The sequence below is a fragment of the Trachemys scripta genome, chromosome 3 (assembly GCF_013100865.1).
Source record: "Trachemys scripta elegans isolate TJP31775 chromosome 3, CAS_Tse_1.0, whole genome shotgun sequence".
NCBI lineage: Eukaryota > Metazoa > Chordata > Testudines > Emydidae > Trachemys > Trachemys scripta.
In genome coordinates, this window is record NC_048300.1 from 169,032,133 (window position 1) to 169,055,252 (window position 23,120).

The 23,120-nt window shown below is 42.8% G+C and overlaps 1 protein-coding gene across 4 annotated transcripts in view; it reads right to left on the reverse strand.

The window, feature by feature from the left end:
* The window catches only part of EIPR1 (EARP complex and GARP complex interacting protein 1), a 165,810-nt gene that overhangs the window by 90,955 nt on the left and 51,735 nt on the right, over positions 1-23,120 (reverse strand). The window contains exon 1 of one of the 4 annotated variants that reach the window (XM_034766432.1): positions 1,113-1,182. The exons of the other annotated variants lie outside the window; for them this stretch is intronic. The gene's annotated coding sequence lies outside the window, so the exon portion shown is untranslated. Of the gene's footprint in view, positions 1-1,112; positions 1,183-23,120 lie in introns of those variants that run through there. 4 annotated transcript variants of the gene reach the window in all.

Genomic DNA, 23,120 nt, shown 5'->3' on the forward strand with positions numbered 1-23,120 from the left:
CCGCCCCCATTGGCCCGGGACGGCGAACCGTGGACAGTGGGGGCCGCGATCGGCTGAACCTGCCACGTCAGCAGGTAAATAAAACTGGCCCGGCCCGCCAGGGTGCTTAGCCTGGCGAGCCGCGTGCCGAACGTTGCCGACCCCTGTGTTACACAGTTAAATAATAATTTCTAGATATTTGACTTAAACCAGAAAATCCTTTCTTTCTAAAACTATGTAATTTAATTTTCAATATTTTTATTTTTAGAAAAGTACAAAACAAAAAGTGGACATTTAAATGAATACAGGAGTTATTACTGATATTAGATAAAAAATACAAACATACAAGGCTATTGCATTGGACCTTTAAGGTTCTTTCTTTTAAGCCACTTAATCATCAGCCACACAGCAAGCCACTTAATCATCAGCCACACTGCTTTCCAAGCAGCCCCTAAGCCTTCCTTAGGCCACACCACATCTACATTAAAGGATTTTTCATCCCCATTGGTGGTTGCCCATGTGTAAATATATTGCTATAGTGGCTTCTACTGTTTGTTTTTACACTAACACAACCTGCTGACATTCTCTTTGACTAGACACCATTGGAACACCTATCTTCATGAACCTTATGAGGTACACTCAAAAGAAACTACTCTCCTGCTCACCTTAAGAAGTTTGTAGATTAGAGTCCCTCAGTAAAACTTAAAAAACAGGTCTGAAACTCTTACCTTACCAAAACCTCAGTAAATGAGGCAAGGACTTCTACTGAACCTTTGCCAGATTCCCTGCTCATCTTACAAGGCTGGTCCCTTGTCTCACTCACTGTACACCTTGTATACATTTTTCTCTGCAAATCTGTATTACCTAAGTGCACACATATAGCGTGGCCTTGTTTAGCTGCACACTTTATAAGTAGAGTGAGAAAACTCAGTGCAAAATATACTGGCATGCACAGGATGCAATTTTCAGTGGCTCACAATTCAGTTAAATCAATACCAATTTTCAGTGGAGTACTCAAAAGCACTTCTCAATGAGGGCTATTTCCATGATATTTCAATTTTCCACCACAACAGCTGCTCAAAAAGAAGTTACAAGAATGTATTGTAAATATGTGAAGTATCCTATTTTCTCACCCCAAACATGCTCCCTCTTGGACTCCAAAACAGTTGAATAATATTTGTTCCAACTCAAAGTATTTCCCTTTGAGAAGAGGTCAAGGCTGAAAGAAAAAATTGAGTCTAAAAGGTGAACACTTCAGAAAGTTATAATAAGAGTTAATGGAGACATATGTGTAATCTTAGCTACTAGTCTGCTGCTGCTCCTGCTTTACAGTACAGGTTACATACAGTAATCCAGTGGCTCTCAACCTTTCCAGACTACTGTACCCCTTTCAGTAGTCTGATTTGTCTTATGTCCGCAAATGAAAAAAAGGTTGAAAAATCACTGATCTAGTTTGACCTCAAGGCCAAAGAGTTTCACCCAGTAATTCCTGCAGTTGAGGGAATTATTCTTCCCTAATATGTAAGCAAATACCATCAGGTCCACAAGTTTACAGACTGGACAGTAATGGTTGAAAGAGAGCCATTTACAATCACTACATAGAAATGGGTTTGTTTGTTTGTTTTGGGGGCTTTTTAAATAGAGTATATACTGAAAACAGCAACAAGCTGAGTCATCGGGGTAAATTTGTATTTGGAAACTTTCTGGAAATAAATATCTTCCTTGATAAACAGCAGCTTTGAAAAAGGGACACAGCATATAATTTCAATGGATATACTGAGAAACTATTTCATATTTAAATGACTGACATGGTAAATCAGAATAGATCCATTAGAAGCAGCTGTAGTCCAGCACACCAATGTGGATAATAAGCATACTGAATTAGAGTTCTCTTCTTATATAATAAGGAAAAAATTACACTCACTGGTGTTCGAACCATAGGTGACTTTCTGAACTTAACAGCTTTAATTTTTAAATTTTTCCTCACACACCATCTTCCTTCCTCCCTCCACCCCATTCTCTCCCGTGGCTCGCCCCCACAAAAGTAGCTAAAGACAGAAAGAAATCCAGTTAAGAAAAAAACGGTTACTAACCTTCCAGAACTGTTGTTCAAGATGTGCTGCTCATGTCCATTCCATGAGCTGCCCTTCTACCCTTTGTGGATGGACTGCAGGGATGATTGAAAGGGGGAAGGATTCCATTTGGAGGCCCAAGTGAAACGTCTCCACTTAGCCAAGTAGGCCACCCTTGTGGAGGGTTTTCTGCTACCTAGCAAGATTTTCTTGACCTGCTCCAAGCAGGGTTCAACCATGCAGTAGCCACACTATCAGGTACAGGGAGGCGAGGTTCAGGTGGAGCAACTGGCCTTGGTTCTGCGAGATCAAGTCTGTACGCAGTGGGACCTATAAGTAAGGTTGTTACCGAGAGGCCAGGAGTGTGCCAAACCAATGCTTGCATGTTCACGCCGGGGCTATCAAAATAACCTTCCCCTTGTCCTTCTTGATCATTAGGAGGACTTTGTGAACCAAGAGTATCAGTGGAAAAGCATACACAACAGCCCCTCCATCATGAGAGCAGGAAAACATTGAACAGGAAGCCCTTGCTGAGCCCGCGCATGAAGCAGAACTGTTGGCATTTCCTGTTCTGTCTGGTGGCAAACTGGTCCACCAGGGGAGTCCCCTACTTCTGGAAGATAGCATTGACTACCTCTGGGAGAAGGGACCACTCATGGTGAGAGGAAAAAGACCTGCTTAGGTGATCTGCCAATGCATTCCAGTCTCCAAGCGAATGGTGTGCTTCACACAGAAGTCCCACAGTCAGAGTGTCTCTTGACACAGGAACAAGCTTCCCCTTGCTTATTCACGTAAGCTGTGTTGTCTGTCAAGACCTGCATTACTCTGTCTGACAGAGAGAAAAGGAACACCTGGCAGACCAAGCATTTCGCCCTGAGTTCCCTGACATTTAAGTGCAGGGAGAGTTCTTCTTGGGACCAGAGGCCTTGTGTTCTGAGACTGCCGACTCCCCAGCCCAAGTCTGAAGTGTCCAAGACTAGAGTCACTGACAGGTATGGGGCAATGAAGGGAAGCCCATTCAACACCGACTCAGGATCTATCCAAGTCAACGATGCCAAAACAGTTGACGGGATCGTGAGAGTCAAGTCCAGGTGGTGCCTGCACGGGACGTAAACTGACGCCAGCCACAGCTGCAGGGGTCTGAAATGCAGCCACGCATACCGCACCATGCAAGTACACACTGCCATGTGGTCTAGTGACTTGAGGTATACCTGATTGGTCGTGAGCTGATGGTCCTGACTCAGGTAATTAGCTCCGACATAGTTTGGAATCGAGCACTGCCCCTATAAATTCTATTCTCTGTACCAGAACTAGGGTTGATTTCTGCTCATTTATTAGCAGGCCCAGCTCTCAACAGGTGGCCCTTCCTATATCAATGCAGTGCTGCACCTAAGCCTGCGAACGGCCCTTGAGTAGCTAATCATCAAGGTATGGGTATTGTGACAGACCCAGACCAATGGGGTACAGGAGTCTGGTCGAGGGCAAATATACTGGTCACTGGATGAGTAGTTTTCTGTTCCCTGAGTGACCAGAGCAGGGGCTGCACTAGAGTAATCAGAAACCTGCTAGAACCAGTTAAGGCAGGCAGGCAGGCCAATTAGGACACCTGGAGCCAATTAAGAAGAAGCTGCTAGAATCAATTAAGGCAGGCTAATCAGGGCACCTGGGTTTTAAAAGGAGCTCACTTCAGTTTGTGGTGAGAGTGTGAGGAGCTGAGAGTGAGAGGGTGGGCTGCTGGAGGACTGAGGAGCACAAGCATTATCAGACACCAGGAGGAAGGTCCTGTGGTGAGAATAAGGAAGGTGTTTGGAGGAGGCCATGGGGAAGTAGCCCAGGGAGTTGTAGCTGTCATGTAGCTGTTACAAGAGGCACTATAGACAGCTGCAGTCCACAGGGCCCTGGGCTGGTATCCGGAGTAGAGGGCGGGCCCGGGTTCCCCCCAAACCTCCCAATTGACCTGGGCTGTGGGTTCTTCCAGAGGGGAAGGTCTCTGGGCTGTTCCCTAACCCACATGGTGAATCTCTGAGGCAAGAAAATCCACCAATAAGCGCAGGACCCACCAAGATAGAGGAGGAACTTTGTCACAGTAGATTTGGATGCCCCGACATCTCAGGTAAGCTGCAACCACTACCATACACTTCATAAAAACCCTTGGGGCTGCTGATAGTCTGAAGGGCAGTGAGGTGAACTGGTAGTGGAGTTGCCCACCAGAAATCAGTGCCCACGGAAGATGGAAACGTGGAAATACGCATCCTTTAAGTCAAGGGTGGCATACCAGTCTCCTGGACCCAGGGAGGGAATGATGGAGGCCAAAAGAGACCATCCGTAACTTCAACTTCTTGAGATATTTGTTGAGGCGACGCAAGTCCAGGATGGGCCTGAGGCCCCCTTTGACCTTTGGAATTATGAAATATCGAGAGCAAAACCCCTTCCCTCTCAAATCTTGAGGAACTTCCTCCATGGCTCCCACACGCACTGGGGCTTACATCTCCTGGGCGAGAAGTTGCTTATGAAAAGGGTCCCTGAAGAGGGACAGGTTTGTGCGGTGGAAGGGAGTGATGCACAGAAACTGCAGGGTATATCCAGTTGACACAGTACTGAGCACCCAAAGGTCCAATGCTATGTGGGGCCACGTATCTGGAAGGGAAACAAGCAGTCCAAAAATAAAAGGGGGGATGGATCCAGGTATGCAGTCCTTGGGCACACCATTAAAAGACCTGCATAGACCCATCAGGGTATCTACCCAAGCCTGACTGAGAAGCTGAGGCAGAAGGCAAGGGCTGCCAGTGTTTATAGCCCTTCCCCTTCGGTCTATAGGGTTTGTGCCTGTGAGACCCTGAGAGGCAGTTGTGGCCAGAAATGTTTCCTGGAGGCCATAGGCATGGCCCAGAGAACGTAGCCTTGCCCTTGAATCTTTCAGGCCATGCAGCTTGGCATCCCTCTGTTCAGAGAGCAGCGCATTGCCCTTGAAAGGAAGGTCCTGGACCAACTGCTGCACCTTGTGGGAAAGGCCCGACGACTGGAGCCACGAACATCACCTCATCGTGACCACAGTTGCCACTGTTCTGGCTGCCAAGTCGGCTGCATCCAAGGCTGCCTGGAGAGAGGCTCTGACCAGTCTTGCCTTCCCTCCAGGATGGCAGCAAACTCCTGCTTAGATTCCTGTGGCAAGGAGTTTCTGAAATTGGTCATTGAGTCTGTGATGTTGCACTCCATAATGCTTTATAGAAATATGCTTATAAGTGTAAATATGACATAACTGGAATATGTTTTATGTTAGATATGCCATGTAACATATCTTTACAAAGGTTATGATCTACTGAATATATTCATCCTATTTGTATGAATGTACCATTTTCCTATTTGAAGATATGAGCGTTGGCTCTATGCTTGTATTTAAAGTGTTTGCTGTAGGGCACATAAGACAGATTCGGTCAACAGTGTCAAGGTGTTATTCAAGTAATTGGGAGTACTTAACTAACAATGGACTTTGGAAGACGCCAGTCCACAACTGAGCTTCCCTGGGAACTTTCAAACTAACTTGTAAACAATGGCGTTAGCCTGCAAAAAGCTGAATCATTCATAGACCTGTGACCTGCCCAGGTAACTGCAAACTCCATCTTGTTGAGGGGATTTTACACAACAAAACAAAGGGGTTTCCACCCACAAGAAAAAGATTATATAAGGCCCTGGAAACCCCTCCATTTTTGTCTTCAGCTAGCTTAAAAGATAGCCTCTCCACCCCAAAGTGATGCCTGAAAGAAACTGTAACGAAGGACAGTAACTATGGGGGTGTGAGTGATTGCTGGACCCAGACTAGGAAGAAGTCTAGTCTGTCAAAGAAGCTTACTGGAACATCTCTGAGGGTGAGATTTACCTGCATTTAGTTTCCTACTGTATTAGGCTTAGTCTTGCGTGTTTGTGTTTTATTTTGCTTGCTTTATTCTGTCTGTTACTATTTGGAACCACTTAAATCTTACTTTTTATATTTAATAAAATCACTTTTTGCTTATTAATTGACCCAGAGCAAGTAATTAATTCCTGGGGGAGCAAATAGCAGTGCATCTCTCTCTATCAGTGTTATAGAGGGCGAACAATTTATGAGTTTACCCTATATAAGCTTTATACACAGTAAAACGGATTTATTTGGGGTTTGGACCCCATTGGGAACTGAGTGTCTGGGTGCTAGAGACAGAAGCACTTCTTAAGCTGTTTTCAGTTAAGCCTGCAGCTTGTGGGGGACATGGTTCAGACCTGGGTCTGTGTTTGAAGCAGACTGGTGTGTCTGGCTCAACAAGACAGGGTACTGAAGTCCCAAGCTGCCAGGGAAAACAGGCTCAGAGATAGTCTCAGCATATCAGGTGGAAGTCCCAAGGAGGTTTCTGTGACCCAACCCGTCACAGAGTCCCACAAATTAAAGTCATAGTTTCCCCAGCAGGGCCTGTTGGTTTGATATGCAGAGCTGTAGGCTGCCTCCCAAAGAAATCCAGTCTCTTGGTCTCTTTATTTTTCAGTGTGGCATGAGCTGCCCCTGCCTGTCCCTTTTGTTTGCTGCCAACACCACCAGGGACTCAGGAGGGGGATGGGAGTATAATTACTCAAATCCCATTGCAGGCACATAGTACTTCTTCTCCACCCTTTTAGATGGGTTTGCCAGAGGGTTTTAACTTACCCCCACTTTAGAGGGGGCCACAAGAGCCAAGATGTCAATTAGGCTGTGGGTGGACTCTTTCAGTTCCTCCATTTCCGGCCCAAGGTTCATGGTGACCCACTTCAGGAGCTCTCAATGAGCCCTAAAATCATCCGATGGCTGGGGGTTGGAAAGGCCTGATACCATCTCGTCCAGGGATGACGATGAGGTGGCTAGTGCTACAGGAGGGGCTGGTACCTCCTCCTCAGCCTCTCCCACCTCGGCAACCTCAGTGCTGTAATTGGCATCCGGTTCCAGATGGGATAGTGCCACAGTACGCCTCTCAGATTCCACCAAGTACAACCACTGGAACAAGGGCCCTGGTACCGGGGGGAACCTCCACGGGTTCCAACAGTGCCACTGCATTGGCCAATGCTCTGGTGCAGCGCCGAAGTCTGATGCATATTCCAGTAACCGGTACCTCTTCTATGGCACTACCAACTCAACTTCAGACTCAGACAATGACTCTTTGTCCACAGACCAAGGCAGAGCTGTACCTGGTTCTGCATCCAGGCGGTGCTGGGGAGCTGGTGACTGGTGCTGGGCTGGGGACTGTTGCAGCAGGGCCATGCAACCCCAATGAGCTCTACGCGCCCCTCTACCCCTGTGAACTTGGTGGGAGCAGGCGCTTGGGGGAGTGAGCAGTACCAGGAGGGACAGCAAGTACTTTGCAGTCTGGAAAGCCTCCAGAGTCGAGGGTGCCTGGAGACACGAGGGACCACGACCCTTCCCAGGAGTCGGAAGTCACAAATTGGGCTCAGTGCCCTCAGTGGGGTTGCTGGAGCTGACTGCAGCTCTGGGGATGACAAGTGACCCAGCACAGGTCTCATCACCTCACCCCTTGTGTCCCTCTTCTGCACCGGCAAGTGTCCTCTCTCTTCGTGTTGTTTATTATGCCTCTTCTTCAGCACCGAGGATGGCAAATGGTGCTGAGAAGAGCATGGTGCCGGCGGCACACTTTGTACTGAGGACAAAGTACTCAGCGTTGATTTGGAGCAGGACAGCTCCGAAGCCAGTCTAAGGGATGCTTCCATTAGCATCAGGTGAATGTGTCTGTCTTTTTGAATCCCCTGAAAATCTAGTACTTGTCTTTGACATGAGCTTCCCCAAGGCATTTCAGACAGGCTGAAAGCGGGTTGCTCACTCACATAGGTTTGCCACAGGTGGAGCACGGCTTGAAGCCCGGAGTCCCTGGGACATGTCCCTTCAGAATGGGCTATATTTTAACACTAAAATAACTATAAGTATAACTATATACAAAAACTGTGAAGACTAAACCAGTAGAGAAAGAAAGCCTTGCAAGAGCAAGAAGCCGCTTCAGCAACCATCATGGTAAGAAGGAACTGGCGGTACCCCTTATACTGGTGCATAGATGCAGGGCTCCAGGGGACACTAGGGCCAGCCCTACGGATTCCACTAAGGGAAAAAAACCCTGGCAACTGTGCATGTGGTGCACGGACACCTAGCATAGAATCGACATGAGAAAGCACTCAAAGTAGAACTTTATTTTGTGTGTTCTGCACATACAAAAATTGTATTTCAAAATTACTTTGGGGGCACTTCCATAATTCAGATATGCTAGACCAGGGATCTCAAACTCAAATCATCACGATGGCCACATGAGGACTAGTACATTGGCCCAAGGGCTGCATCACTGAAACCTTTTCATATAATGATACAAAAGTATAGTCAAAAATGAAAAAAAATGAAGAGTAATATAGTATGCTATTGAAAGTCAATGTATTAACTTTTTTAAAACTGTAATGCGAAGAGGGGTTTTAGTAAAATAGAAGCACTCAGTAATGCACCTCATTCAAACGACAAAACATGCATTTACTTTTAGAATTACTTCGGTTAAAGCCCCCCGTCTGCCCCCAGCCCCCCCCTCACTCCACCCCTTCCATAAGGCCCCACCCCTGCCCCACCTTTCCTACCCCTTCCCTGCCTCCATTCCAACCCCTTCCTTAAAGTCCCCGCCCTGCCCCTATTCCACCCCCTTCTCCAAATCCCCAGCCCCACCTCTTCTCCGTCCCCTCCCCTGAGTGTGCCATGTCCTCACTCCTCCCCACTCCCTCCTGGAAAGTACTAAGCACTGCCAAACAGCTGTTTGGCGGCGGGAAGCGCTGGGAGGTAGGCGGAGGAGCGGGGACGCGGTGCTCAGGAGGGGATGGGTGGGGGGAAGCTTGGCTGCCGGTGGAGTTGGTGCCTATGGCGGGACACAGAAAATAACTCCGCGGGCCACATATTTGAGACCCTTGTGCTAGACCCAAGGATGACTCAGGGGACTGGTAATAGACTAGGGAGCCTACAATTAAAAACCACCATGAGAATTGGCACTAATTGAAATCCCTTGTTTACAGTCCCAACAGAGAAGCCCGGGCCTGCACAAGTGCAGAGACTCAACAAGTCCCTTAACCTTACACATGGTCCCTCCAGGTCAGAGTTGAAGCACATTGGAAGGTCTGTATGAAGAAACAAGCAGTGAACAAAGAACAAAAATAAGGGAAAAACATTAACAAGTGTTGACTGAGCTGTTCCAATATTTCTTTTTTTAAATTGCAGTTTCCAGACTGGAGTAAAATTCTAATGGCAAAGTTTTTTTTTTTGTTTTTTTGTTTTTTTATATATATAAAAACACCCTCTTGAAAACAGGATTTTAAAATGTGAAAGCACTGACAAACCCTTGACCAAATTGACACCAGTAGGTGCTGCCATAATATAAAAGAAAACCTAGGAATAAATTAAATGTACACACAAGAGAGTACTACAAAAAGAAAAAGAACCTGCAAAGACTCAACTGGATTTAGATCACAATTATGTAGGGACTTGTCAGCTAGCATTACAATTCACAGCTGTTCCAATCATCTACTTTTTATTCTTCTGGCGCCCCTTGCTGAATAAAATCCACATTGCCACAGAAGTGTGCTCTGATATATACTGTACATCAATTGCAATCTTGACTTCTGACATGAACTTACAGCATTTACATGCAGACTAGTTCTATCTGCTGAGACCTCCCTAATTATATCATCATTTTATACAACTATAGATTTAAACCTATATCATTCTTGACTAAACGCATACAATAAGCTGTCCATGATCACTTCCCCTTTTCCATCAGAATACAGTAAGCCAGCTATTTCTAGCCTTTTGTTTCAAGACAATTTAAAAAGGGAAAATATATTTTTCTAGGTCTATATTAGTATACAAGATGTATTGTAATACGTTTCTGTAATTAATAACTGTATACAGTAGATGTATGTAATAACTGTATTCTCAGCCTAATCTTTCCTGTCATTTCATTCCATTCCCCCGTGTTTAACCTTGAAACCCAATTGACAATACTTCCTACATCATTGCCTGCAGATATTCACACTGGAGCTGGAGGAGCTGAAGTTTCACTGCCTGACAGGGTTTGCTCTTTGATCAGCTCAGGTGGTGCAGAGCCAGCTGGGCTGCAGTTATTCTGTTGCCCAGGGAACAACAACTGAAGTGTATACTTCCTAAATCTGCACAGGAGGCACTTCTGCACCATTGCCACAGCGGCTCTTGCTGTGCAAAGCTGAAGTGGTGTAGCTGCTATAGCTGGAGCCCAGCTGGTGCCCATTAATGCTCTCTGTAGGACAGGAACAAACAGCTAGTTTTCAGAAACCTCATTCTTTGCATTGACAAACAGATTTATCACTCTCCTTTATTAATGAATATAAACATCATTTCCCCCCTTGAATAAAATGGAGAAATTCAAAAGAATTTTTTTTCAATTATGCTTTATTCTAAATAATACTTTTGTAGTCTTTATAGTTTGCTCATAAGAAAATAAACTAGATTGCCTCTATAACGTAATGTCTTATTACAATCGCAAGACGTAAAATACTTCCTTATTCTGTCTTAATATTAAATTAACAATTTTAAAACCGTATTCAAAACACAAGAATGCAAGTTTTCATTCCGGTATGTGTAGCTATTTCTTGTATTTAAAAAAATTCCAGAATCAGTTTAATGAAATGTAACCATTGCAAATACTTCAGATGCTTACATCTTTTCAGATACTAAGACCAAATGTTTGCTTTTGAAGATACACTTCCGCTTTACTCCTGTGTGTGGAGTACAGCAGCTTATTGTAAATCCTGATGGAAGCATGTGTATAAGCCCGTTTGACAACAGGCGTGGTTCGGAGATAAACACAGTTGCCAGATATAGTAAAATCCAACCCAGACATGTCCATACCCAGGTCATTGTCCAGGATTAGCAACTGTCTCATTGCTTCAACGTGTAGCAGAAACTATATAAATTGCAGGATTCTCATTATTTACAGACAGATCCCTCTGGGTTAATGCATAGAATCATAGGACTAGAAGGGACCTCAAGAGGTCATCTAATCCAGTCCCCTGCACTCATGGCAGGACTATCTAGACCAGTGCTTCTCAAAGCCGGTCCACCGCTTGTGCAGGGAAAGCCCCTGGTGGTCGGGCCGGTTTGTTTACCTGCCATGTCCGCATGTTCAGCCGATCGCGGCTCCCACTGGCCGCGGTTCGCCGCTCCAGGCCAATGGGGGCTGCGCGAAGGGCACGCAGCACATCCCTCGACCCGCGCTGCTTCCCGCACAAGCGGCGGACCGGTTTTGAGAAGCACTGGTCTAGACCATCCCTGACAGGTGTTTGTCTAATCTGCTCTTAAAAATCTCCAATGATGGAGATTCCACGACCTCCCTAGACAATTTATTCCAGTGCTTAATCACTCTGACAGTTCGGAAGGTTTTCCTAATGTCCAACCTAAACTGCAATGAAAATGAGGGCAACATCTCTAGGTATTTTAGCATAATGGGGCAGAACAGAGGGATTGCCTCTGCCTACACTGTTCTCTGGAAGTTTTCCTATCATTGTTATACGAGTGCAGCTCCGACACTGGTTGGAACAGTGGGAGCCTACCATAGGCCAGGTTGCAGGTGGCCACTGGCATTTTAAAACATTGTGTTGTCCAGCCCTGTACCATGAAGATCTACATGACATGGTGTATAAACCCCATGGCCACCTGAGCCTGACCTATTCTTGGGCTCCCACCAGTGGCACTGAGCCAGCATTAACAATATTGAGATCTTTCAGAAAAAGGCTGGTGTAGACAAAGCAGAAAAGTGTAGTGGGGGATTGGCTTCATCACCAATGGAAATCACTGCAAGCATCAGTTACATGAGACTGCATTAAGACAATACATTAAGATGCTGGTTCTTTTCCTATAAAGGTACTGAACCACACTTATCTATCCATTAAGTTCAATGGGAATTAAGGATGGCTGAGCACATCATGCGGTCAGACCCTGGTTAGTCCCTTTTACACTAAATGCCATATTTATTTGGAGTAAATAATTTGTGGCGGTCAAATTCAATTAATTCATTAATTCAAAAGACTGGTACAACAATTTCACTTGATAGATTATAGAAATCTACCTCAAATAGACAAATCTCACTATACTCCAATAAGAGCATTTTGTTGTGTGGATGCTGCCGGACCACCAAAAGGATAGATTCCCTAACATAAGTTAATTCAGATTCACAGTTATAACCAATTACATACTTTCCTATGCCTGTTAACCCTGTATTGGAAATTTTTGCAATCCCACTTTCTGCATCTAGGCCTCTCTGTCGGAAGAAATTGTGTTATTACCTTTGTAAACACACAACACTTTGTTTCATCAGTGAAACGTGCTGTTGGCTTGGGACAAGAGCCATTATTTTGCTCTGTGTTCTGCATTATCTGGATACATTTGCAAACTTTCAGAGTCAATTGAAACATGCTCACACATCAAGCATAGAACGCAATTCATGGAAGAAAATATTAATGGTAAACAACAGGTTGCTGCATATAGATTCATTTTATTTATTGTCCACATAAACCTGAAAATAAAAATGCCCTGGAAAGAAAGCTATGTTACTGCAACAAGAAATTATAAAAATTACTAAAAGACAATGGTTTTCAGTTGAATCCCGTATAACTGAGATGTCATAATATCAACAGCCAATGGTCAAAAAGCCAACACCTCCTGCTCCAGCAAAACTGACAAGATCAAGCAGCTATATCAGCAGCATCCAGCGAGGCCTGCAGGGATATACTGGCAAGCTGCTGACCCTCTGTGACGACAGCCTGGTGGAAGGTGCTCAATGAAGGAATTAAACTTGGAATAATTGGTATGGTTATATTCGCCATGAGGAGTTGGTAACTGAAGATTCTAAATTGTAGAGTAGCCAATGAATATGACGTACGACCCAATAAAGTCACTTTTCCTCTTTATAGTACAGCATCAATTTAGCGTGGTGCTGCCTTCCATGTTTGGCAACAGCATCAACCACAAGGGAGTTGGGATAGGGATGAGAAAATAAAAATTCTGAATCCTGAGAGAAGACATAACACTTTTTATCATCCCTTTTACAAACGGGTGGTATTGTAGCCAGAGTATGCCCAATTTCTTTTGAAGTGTCTACAGAGACTCATTAACAGGTAGCACAACAGAGGCGGATGATGTTGTGTGAAAGCAATATATGCTATGACTCTCTAACCTCCTTGAGTGCTATCCATACAGAGTCTGCTATCCTTTAAATGAGGTCCTGGAACTGCTTTAAGTCATCAGCCAGGGATGGTGGAGGAGGCATAAGGGCTTAATCTGGGGAGAGGAAGGAAAGTTGGTTGTCGGGGTGACCTTTCTGCTCTATCCTGTGGATAAGGCATTCTAGAGTGAGGATGGTGAAGGACTGTTTGCCCTTATCATGGCGAGTAGTACTAGGTGTCTTGGAGAATTATTGTTGGTAAGCTGCCCAGAGACCATAGTATGGTCAATAAAGGGACCCAAATGGCATGGGTGGGGGCACCCAGGGATGTCCATACCACTGGGATGAAGTCTGAAAGTGTCTTTCCTGGGGATGTTCTGACTCTCTGGAAGTGTCTGGAAAAAGGAGAGAAACCTGTACTGATATCTGAGAGACTGAAGAGAAGTCCCCATCATCATAATCACTTGGAAGAGGCAGGGCACCTGTAGAAATAGGCGGTGGCTCCAACAGTACCAGACAAATACCTGGAGACTAAGAGGTCCTCGGTACTGAGAATGGATCAGTGCCAAATAAAGGGGATTCAGGTGTGTCTGTTACCATCAAGTCCTCAGGGAATCTAACTCTTGCAATACCAATACAGTCACTTGGTCAGAAGTAATTGTGGCAGAAGGAGTCAACAGTAGCATAGGTCTTACATATTCTGAGGACTGACTATAGTCTGGTCTTCTATGGTACCAAAGTGCTAGGTACTGAGGGCCTGGCAAATTCTATCAGCACTGATTTAGGGAAGATGTTTTTTTTCTCCTTGCCGCTCTGGTCTCCTGATGGTACCGGAGATCTTCTAGAACCTGAATTCCTAGAGTCTTTGGGTTTGCTACTGCTCACAGTACCTGAGGAACCTGCAGTCTCGTGAGTATCGAGCAGTTTTCTCAACTGCGGACTGTGATCTCTTTGAGGTAGCTTCCCTATCAGAGGAGCTTTAAGGCCATTCCATGGAGTCCTTTTTAGAGGATCCTTGAGTATTCCACTTGGAGGCTTTAAGAGAGTGCTGCACCAATGAGGTAGAGGCGGTTGATTTGCTGGGACACCTGTGTGTGGGAAGAGGACGACGGGACCTGGCCAGGTATAAACTCACCATAATGAGGAGACTTAATTTAATCTCACAGTCTTTTCTGACTCTCAACTTTAGGGCCAGGCAGAGATTACACTTTTGAGGCGCATGGGACTCCCCAAGGCAACAGACGCACCAGGAGTGCCCATCTCTCACTGGGATTGCCTCCCAGCATGAAAGACAATGTTTAAACCTGGTAGATCCTGGCATGCCTACCCAGGAGCCGAGTTCCCAGTAGGGAAAAACAAAGTGAAAGGACAGCCATGCAAACACCTGTCCTCATTTTTAGGTGACATTGTAAATAAGAAACGGGCAACATTATCTCCCATAATTGTCAACAAACTTGTTTGTCTTAGTGACTGGCTGAACAAAAAGTAGCACTGAGTGGATTTTTAGGTCTAAAGTTTTACATTTTTTTTTAATTACATAACTGCATTCCGAAACAAAACAATCTACATTTGTAAGTTGCACTTTTATGATAAAGAGCTTGCACTACAGTACTTGTATGAGGTGAATTGAAAAATACTATTTATTTTGTTTATCATTTTTACAGCCCAAATATTTGAGCACTACACACTTAATATTCTGTTGTAAATTGAAATCAAATATTTGAAAATGTAGGAAAACATCTAAAATATTTAATACATTTCAATTGGTATTTGTTTAACAGTGCAATTAAAACTGTGATTAATAGTGACTAATTTTTTTTAATGTCGATTATTTTTTAGTTCATCACGAGTTCATCATGCGATTAATCGACAGCCCTAATCCTGTTTTTTTTCTAATCTTAAGTCATTCTCCTGCAGCCAGACTATTCCTCAGCCCAGTTGCCTCACCCAACATCCTCCACTGCGCTGATCCAATATACGCTTCCTATATTCTGAACAAACATAGGAACAGTGTAAAATGAATTGAATTTAATATTAGAATAAAACAGGGCTACTGTACTCATTTGCATTAATCACTGGACTGGGACTAGCTGGACAAGGACACGGGGATCCGAGAGAAGAGGAGGAAAAAAGGGAGGCTAGAATCAGCTAGGTGTGGAGTCTGGGACTGTGATGAAAAGCTTAAGGAGTAGAGACCAGGACAGTCTAGGAAAGGAGCCAGTGCTGATGAGAAATATAGGACTCAGACAGGGACAGGTTGGAAGGGATGAGACAGAAGGTTCTGTAAGTACTGGAACACATTCCCATTCCGAGTGTGGATGGGAACCCAAGATATCTGAGAATCATCATTCCTCTGCTGTTAACAAATAGCTGTAAAACCCATGGGCAAAGTGTGTCTCTCATCCCACTTAAGTACTGGTCCACACAGTCAGATCTGTTATGTATTTTTGATTCTTAAAGTACCCCTTATGGATAATAACCAGTCTTGTTGCACCTGGACCCTCTTTGAATCCCATTTGGTTCCAAGCCAGCTGGGTCTGGGCAGACACTACATACTGTCTCTAGCTCTAGGCCTCTAAGGGTACATTTACACAGCAGCTGGGAGGGTATTTCACAGGACAGGTAGACAGACATGTGCTAGCTCTGCTTGAGCCAGTGCACTAAAAATAGCAGTGTAGGCACAGTGGCACAGGCGATGGCTTGGGCTAGCTACCAAGAATGTACCAGGGGTGGTCAGGTAGGGCTGCAGTCTGTGTGTCATGTGGGTAGACTTCTCTTGCCCTCTTCCATCCGTTTCCTGGCAATATTTAGCTGGCGAGAGCACTAGTCTGGAGCAAACCCTGCCCTTACATAAAGTTTCAGTCCCCACTCTCAGGTGACTCACTGACCAGCTCCAAAACCCCAGTCAGGTGGCTAAAGTCCCAGCCTCCGAGCATCAAAACGGGATAATCTATTTTCTTTAGCTTGGTCACTCTCTTTATAGGAAAAATGGATTTATTAGAGGAGAGCTGTTCGAAGCCGATGGCCCCTTAATGGCTCTCATTCAGGATCAGACACGTAGGTACCAGGCCCTTGTAGTACAAGAGTGATGTTACAATCCAACATGACAGTTACAGTAGACAGCAACGGAATTAATCAAAGTCCCACTGAAACTAGTGGCTGAAATACAGCAGGGTTTTCACAAAATCAGAATGGAGACACAGATATAACCCCAAAACCGCAACAACTTTCTACTGCTAATGTATTCTATTAGCTCAAGTGGCAGAGACCTGTGCAGTAGATCTAAGGGTTCTAGCCCTGGTGATGAATCAGGTGGATATCAATATAATGCCACATGATGGAATTTTTTTCAGCTTGCTTTTTTTTTTTTTTTTTTTTAAATTGAAAGAAAGCAAGTTACACAGACAAAAATACCTATGTGAAAGGAACACTAAGGTTGCAAGCTCAGGCAATCAAAAATTAGGAAATGCTAGAACTGAGGTTACCTGTACCACTTTTCTGTTCCTTTAAAAGTGGGTGAGTAACAGAGTATAGACTAACGAGGAGTCCTTTTGGCACCTTGCATGGTGACAGGTTTCAGAGTGGTAGCAGTGTTAGTCTGTATTGTGGTAGCCGTGTTAGAGTAGTATCGCTGAAATACAGTCATTTTTTCTAGTTTACCAAAAGATTCCTATCCAACTTAACATACCGTTTAATATACATCCCAGCTTCTGATACTTGAGATAAATAAAATTACAATTAGTACATATTCAGGTACAAAAAATCACTGAATATGTACGAAGTTCAAGAATGCTTACATGACAGTGCCACACAACTATACTTTTACCACACTGAACTTTATAATTCATAGTAGTTCTTTTCAACGTATTTTTAAGATACATTTCAGATATTTTTATCCTTATGACTCTGATCTCATATATTGTTAATTATACGCAAATCAAAGCAAAAACAAAAATCCCAAAGAGCTAGGGTTTCACAAACAGACTAGTCATTTTTGCTGATCAGCATGTGCAATGCAAGTCCATCTAATACACATGTATATCAGAGAAAGTTATTTTCGCTGAAAAAAAAGATGATATACGGGCTTTTAAGATCTTGTTATAAGCATGTGCAGTTATGTTTGTCCTTATGTGTTCCTCTCTGTCCCCTGTCCCCCCGCCCCGGAGTAGGGTGGTGCCTAGATATTTGTACTTCACACCTTAAGTCAAAAGCAAACAAGGGCCACATCCACTTCAGAGAAAAAAATTTAAAAATGTTTTGCAACGAGTTATATTTTGTAGGTAGTTAGACTGAATTCACCAGCAATAAAGCCTGGCAATTGTTAGCTTTGTCTTTAGTCTGTAATTATCATGTAAGCATGACTGTGGGCCACATATCACTCATGGGCCATACTTAGAACACTCTGAATTTAAAATAGAAGTGATTAACATACTCCATTGATTTTTTTTCTTAATTCAATCTATACTATAACTCACTGATTAAGTTAAGCTCTGATTAAATTGCGATAGACAATTTTTATGCACCAAAGTCAACCCTAGAATTTTAAAGTTGCTTTCATAAATTAAGCTGCAGATAATGTTTTGTTTCAAAGAAAAATATGCTGTCTGATTAATGTGGTTGGGAACTGATTTGTATTAAAATTTTCTAAACATTTATATAGGGCTCATTTTACAAAAGTAATACTAAAATCCCAAATCCAAAGTTGATTTTGTGTCTTTTAGGCAATTGCTTAACATAAAAACAAATATTTAGGACTTAAAAAAAAAAAAAAAAAAAAGCTACCACTGTTTCTTCTACTCAATGTTAAACAACTTTCTTAAATTTCTTCACTGCATTATCAAGTTTTATCAGCTCAAAGTGAATAAATTAGGGCAGAAAAAGGTGAAGATAAATACATGCAAATTATTTGGTTCCAAAACTATTGGTTCCAAAGTAGTAAATGGAGAATCGTGGTAACCAGTGATTCTGTTGGAAACCTCTGAGCTGTTTGTTTATTTTGCAGTGTGTACTTACTGTATTGAATTATTTTGGAAGATTACTAACCCTATGAAAGAAAAACATATATTAAATTTAAATTAGATATTTATGGTACCTTTTGTGAATGCTCAAAAAACCAAAGTTTTCAGTTTATTTAACCTTATTAATCCAGTTTGTTCTGGATGTTTAATTACAGTAATCCAGGTTATACATCCAAAGCTTGACGTTTAAATCATGCTATCTTCCTGTTTCTTAAAAAAAGTTAAATGAATTTTGTATCCTGCCACAATATATCATTTTTCAGATTGAACCAGATATCTACATGGGTTAAATCAATAGCTCTACAACTGACAAAATTTCATCTGGTCTTACTGAATTCATGCATGACTCAACAGTATTTATCAAAATGAAAACTTATAGTTGCTGCAACAGTTTCTCTTAAAATACCTTAGTAGCACCTATACTCTATCATAGAATCACAGACTTTAAGGTCAGAAGGGACCATTATGATCATCTAGTCTGACCTCCTGCACAACGCAGGCCACAGAATCTCACCCACGCACTCCTGTATCAAACCCCTAACCTACGTCTGAGCTATTGTAGTGGTTTAAAGACTTCAAGGTGCAGCGAATCCTCCAGCAAGTGACCCTTGCCCCACGCTGCAGAGGAAGGTGAAAAACCCAGGGCCTCTGCCAATCTGCCCTGGAGGAAAATTCCTTCCCAACCCCAAATATGGCGATCAGCTAAGCCCTGAGCATGTGGCCAAGACTCACCAGCCAGACACCCAGGAAAGAATTCTCTGAGTAACTCAGATCCCACCCCATCTAACATCCCATCACAGGCCATTGGGTATATTTACTGCTAGTAGTCAAAGATCAATTAATTGTCAAAATTAGGCTATCCCATCATACCATCCCCTCCATAAACTTATCAAGCGTAGACTTGAAGCCAGATAGGTCTTTTGCCCCTTGGAAGGCTGTTCCAGAACATCACTCTATATTAACGGTGTGCTAATAAAGCTAGTTTATACTTCAGGATTTTATTTTAGTCATTTGGCCACACTTTTCAGCCCTGGGCAGGATCTGTGGGATGATGTGCTAATTAGAAAACAGAAAAAAAAAAAAAGCTGACAAGTGGTATATGTTGAGACACTGTCACAAAAGTGCATTTCCACATCAGACTCCCCTTCTGCCCAACAAGGATTTAGCTCAGAGAAGCTGAAGAGGGCACATCTCAGTGGTTGTGGAAGGGCCTCAGAGGCAGATGTGGAATTGGGAGAAAAAATGAAGTCTTTAGGAGGTTGCTTGAGAGAAGAGACAGAATCCAACTGTAATTTCAATTTCACTGGTGTAAATTAGGAACAATCCCCCTGAAGTCAATGGAGTTAATCATGCCAATATGAAATCAGTGGAAGTGAGAAAAGAATCAAGCCTCTTCAACTTCTTGAATTTTTCTGAGAGTCCCCTGTATCAGCACACTATTCCCCAAATCTTCACATCAAGAAATCCATTCCAATGCCAAATATCAATTTAGTAACTAGTAGGACAGCACAAAGCATTCAGGCACACAGAAAAACAGAGTTTGGGAGGTTTCTTTAATCTTTTCTCAGAGGGCAAATGCTTCTAAGAGTAACCACTTTGAAATGTCTTGTATGACAAATATATATAACCCAAACAAAGATGAGTGGTATGCAACACTACCTAGGCTTTGATACCTGTAACTCAGCCCAAATCTCAGATTCACTATTCAGTTTTAATTATCTACACTGCTTATCTGTAAAGAATCAAAGCAATACAACTTTTAAGAATGTGATATATATAAATAATCAAAAGCTGAAATTTGCACTCCATGAACCTTTATATATAGTACCTAGCAAAGGCATAAACGTAGTAGAATATCTGATATAATTACACCTCTACCCCAATATAACACGACCCGATATAAGACAAATTCGAATATAACGCGGTAAAGCAGCGCTTCAGGGGGGGCAGGATCAAAGCAAGTTTGATATAATGTGGTTTCACCTATAGCGCGGTAAGATTTTTTGACTCCCAAGGACAGTGTTATATCGGGGTAGAGGTGTATCAGAAGAATGCCAAAGAAAAGTCCACTGGCCCACTTAGCAAATTTATTGTGGCCTTTTCTACACAGATTTAAAATGAAATAAGAGACTCAATATAATAGGGCTGAGTGAATCTTTCAAGTCGGGGAGGGGGTGGGGGAAGAGGAGGCTTCCAGAACACCAAAATATGTACAGATTGTTAAACTGGAGCCAGAGAATAACCTTAAATGCTTCGGTTCAGAATAGCTTCTCCAGTACAGTATAGTGCAACTATTGTAAATCTTAATGCTCCACAATACCTGGCATTCAGGTAATTCATCAAAATCCTTTTTAACGTGAAAAGAAAAAACTTCTTTAATTCCATTGGGATGCTACACACTTAGTTCTGTGATCCACAGCAGGAATAGGACAGAAGAAGAACGTTAATTTCCTTCTACCCTGTGAATCCCTCGGCTCTGTCGTTTAAATTTTTCTTAATGGTATAGAGATTTCAGATATTCTTGATTAGAAAAGCAGGGGTAAATGTGCTAGCCCAAATTGCGTTTCCTAGTTCTGCCATGAGGATTGCTATGCCACACAAGGGATGGAGTAGGACTGTAATTAAGGGCTGTACTATCAGTTTACGTCAGTTGCAAGCAGCTGTACAACCACCAAATTGAGCTCCATTGTGAGTGATGATAATATTTTTTAATAGGGCTCCTGAGTCATAAAGTGAGGATTTGATCCCAAGGATATAAAAGCTCTCAGAAGACACATTAACATTAATTGCTGTTCAAATTTTTATCAGGTTCTATGTAGTTCTGGTATATCAGAACTTTTTGACTAACAGAAGAACCCAAACTTCTCCTGGTTCATATGCCTGTCAACTGTTTTATAAACTAATGAAATGTTGGGAAATATTTTTTTAAATTAACAGTAAAGATGTCTTGTTGAATCCAACAACAAGGAGAACTCACATAATGACTCAGAAAATTTGTGAAGACAGGAAAAAGAAAGACACACCAGGAAAGACAGAGATATAGATTCATGGTTTGATTTCATTTTTGTGTAGGGAAAGAAGTGAGGAAGGAAGATTAATTCAATCTGTATCAATCAACTATGAAGCCACTTGGCTAGGAAACTCCATCCCATCCTGGTACATGATCATTTGCCTCTCATATATATACATACATACGTACACACACACACACACACACACACACACACACCTTTGTCACCTCCTGTTTTGACTACAGCAGCAATACAATAACCTAACCATGAAGCCCTCATGAAACTCCAATTTATACAGAATGTCTCCTCAGCAACACAGGCTACTTTGAGCAGATCAGACTTGTCTTCCTCTCTTTACAGTGGCTTTCCATAGAATATCAAGTCAAATTCAAGGTCTCGGTCCTTATCTTCAACATGCTCAATAGTTTGGATCCACTTCATCTAAAAGATAGACTAAAGATCTGAGAAGATGATTGTGGAAGACTACTTTGTTCCTTCTGGTAGAACGGAACTTTCTGCCATAATGATATAGCTCATCTGTGCTGGAAACAGAATTTTCTCAGGGGTCATCCTGACATGGTGTATCAAACTCCCAATGGAATTATGGACTCTGACAAACTTTACCATCTTGCTCTCTCAGTGTACATTTCTTTGATTTTGACTTATTTAATATAAACAGAGCAGCATGTACATTAACAGAACAAAAAAACCCAGCACTGCACTCACAATTCTCCACTGGGAAGAGGGCGAGAGAAACTGACCAAACCACAAGTAACAGATGTTAGTCCATCCTTTGTTAGTCCATCCTTTAATGCACTATGGGAATGTACTCCTATCTCATAGAATTGGAAGGGACCCCTAAAGGTCATTGAGTCCAGCCCCCTGCCTTCACTAGCAAGACCAAGTACTGATTTTGACCCAGATCCCTAAGTGTCCCCCCTCAAGGATTGAACAACCCTGGGTTTAGCAGGCCAATGCTCAAACCACTGAGCTATCCCTCCCCGCTACTCAGATATTATGGTGGAAGGAGTAGTATAAGAACCTACATAGAATAGAATCTAATAAAATAATGAAGCGCTATAACTATCATAGCACCACAGGGAAGAACAGCAACACAACAGTGATCTGATCCTGGTCAGACTGACTTAACTGCTCCTCTTGAGCCATGGGAAAGAGCTCTCTTGCAGCAATCTTCCAATGATGCGGAGAAAGGGATTAGGACCAAAAAAAAAAAGAGAGAGATACTAATCTCTTTTTCCCTTCCCTCCCTGAACAGTCCTAGCATAAGTACTGTATGATTACACCTGTGCTTCTGCTGCATGGAATGCTTTTACTGTGGCAAAGGACAGCAAAAAAATATTAGATCAATTTCACCCTGTTGTCTGCACCACTTGAGAAGCACTGTGTGTGCATTAACAGCAGCATTATTTCAATCCTTTCTTCATGCAGGATTTGCACTGCAGGAGATTTTTTAAAATGCAAACATGTTAGTGGAGGGAAAGGATGGAACACACCAGATACCTATGATCTCACATCAAATTCAAACCCTTGAAATGAAGGAATGGATTTTTTTTTTTAAATAAAGAGACTGCTAATTAATTTTAACTGAACGAAGTCTGACATGTTGTGGACTTACAAACACAAGCTATTTATCATAAATACCAGCACAGTGGCAAGTGTCTTGTTTGCGGAAGCAAACAAAAAACAATCCAGAAGATATAGATAGATATCAGCCTTCTTTAAACAAACATGTTTTTGCCCTCTGGTGGCTTCATATATCATTACATCATGATAATACTGTAATTTTTCACA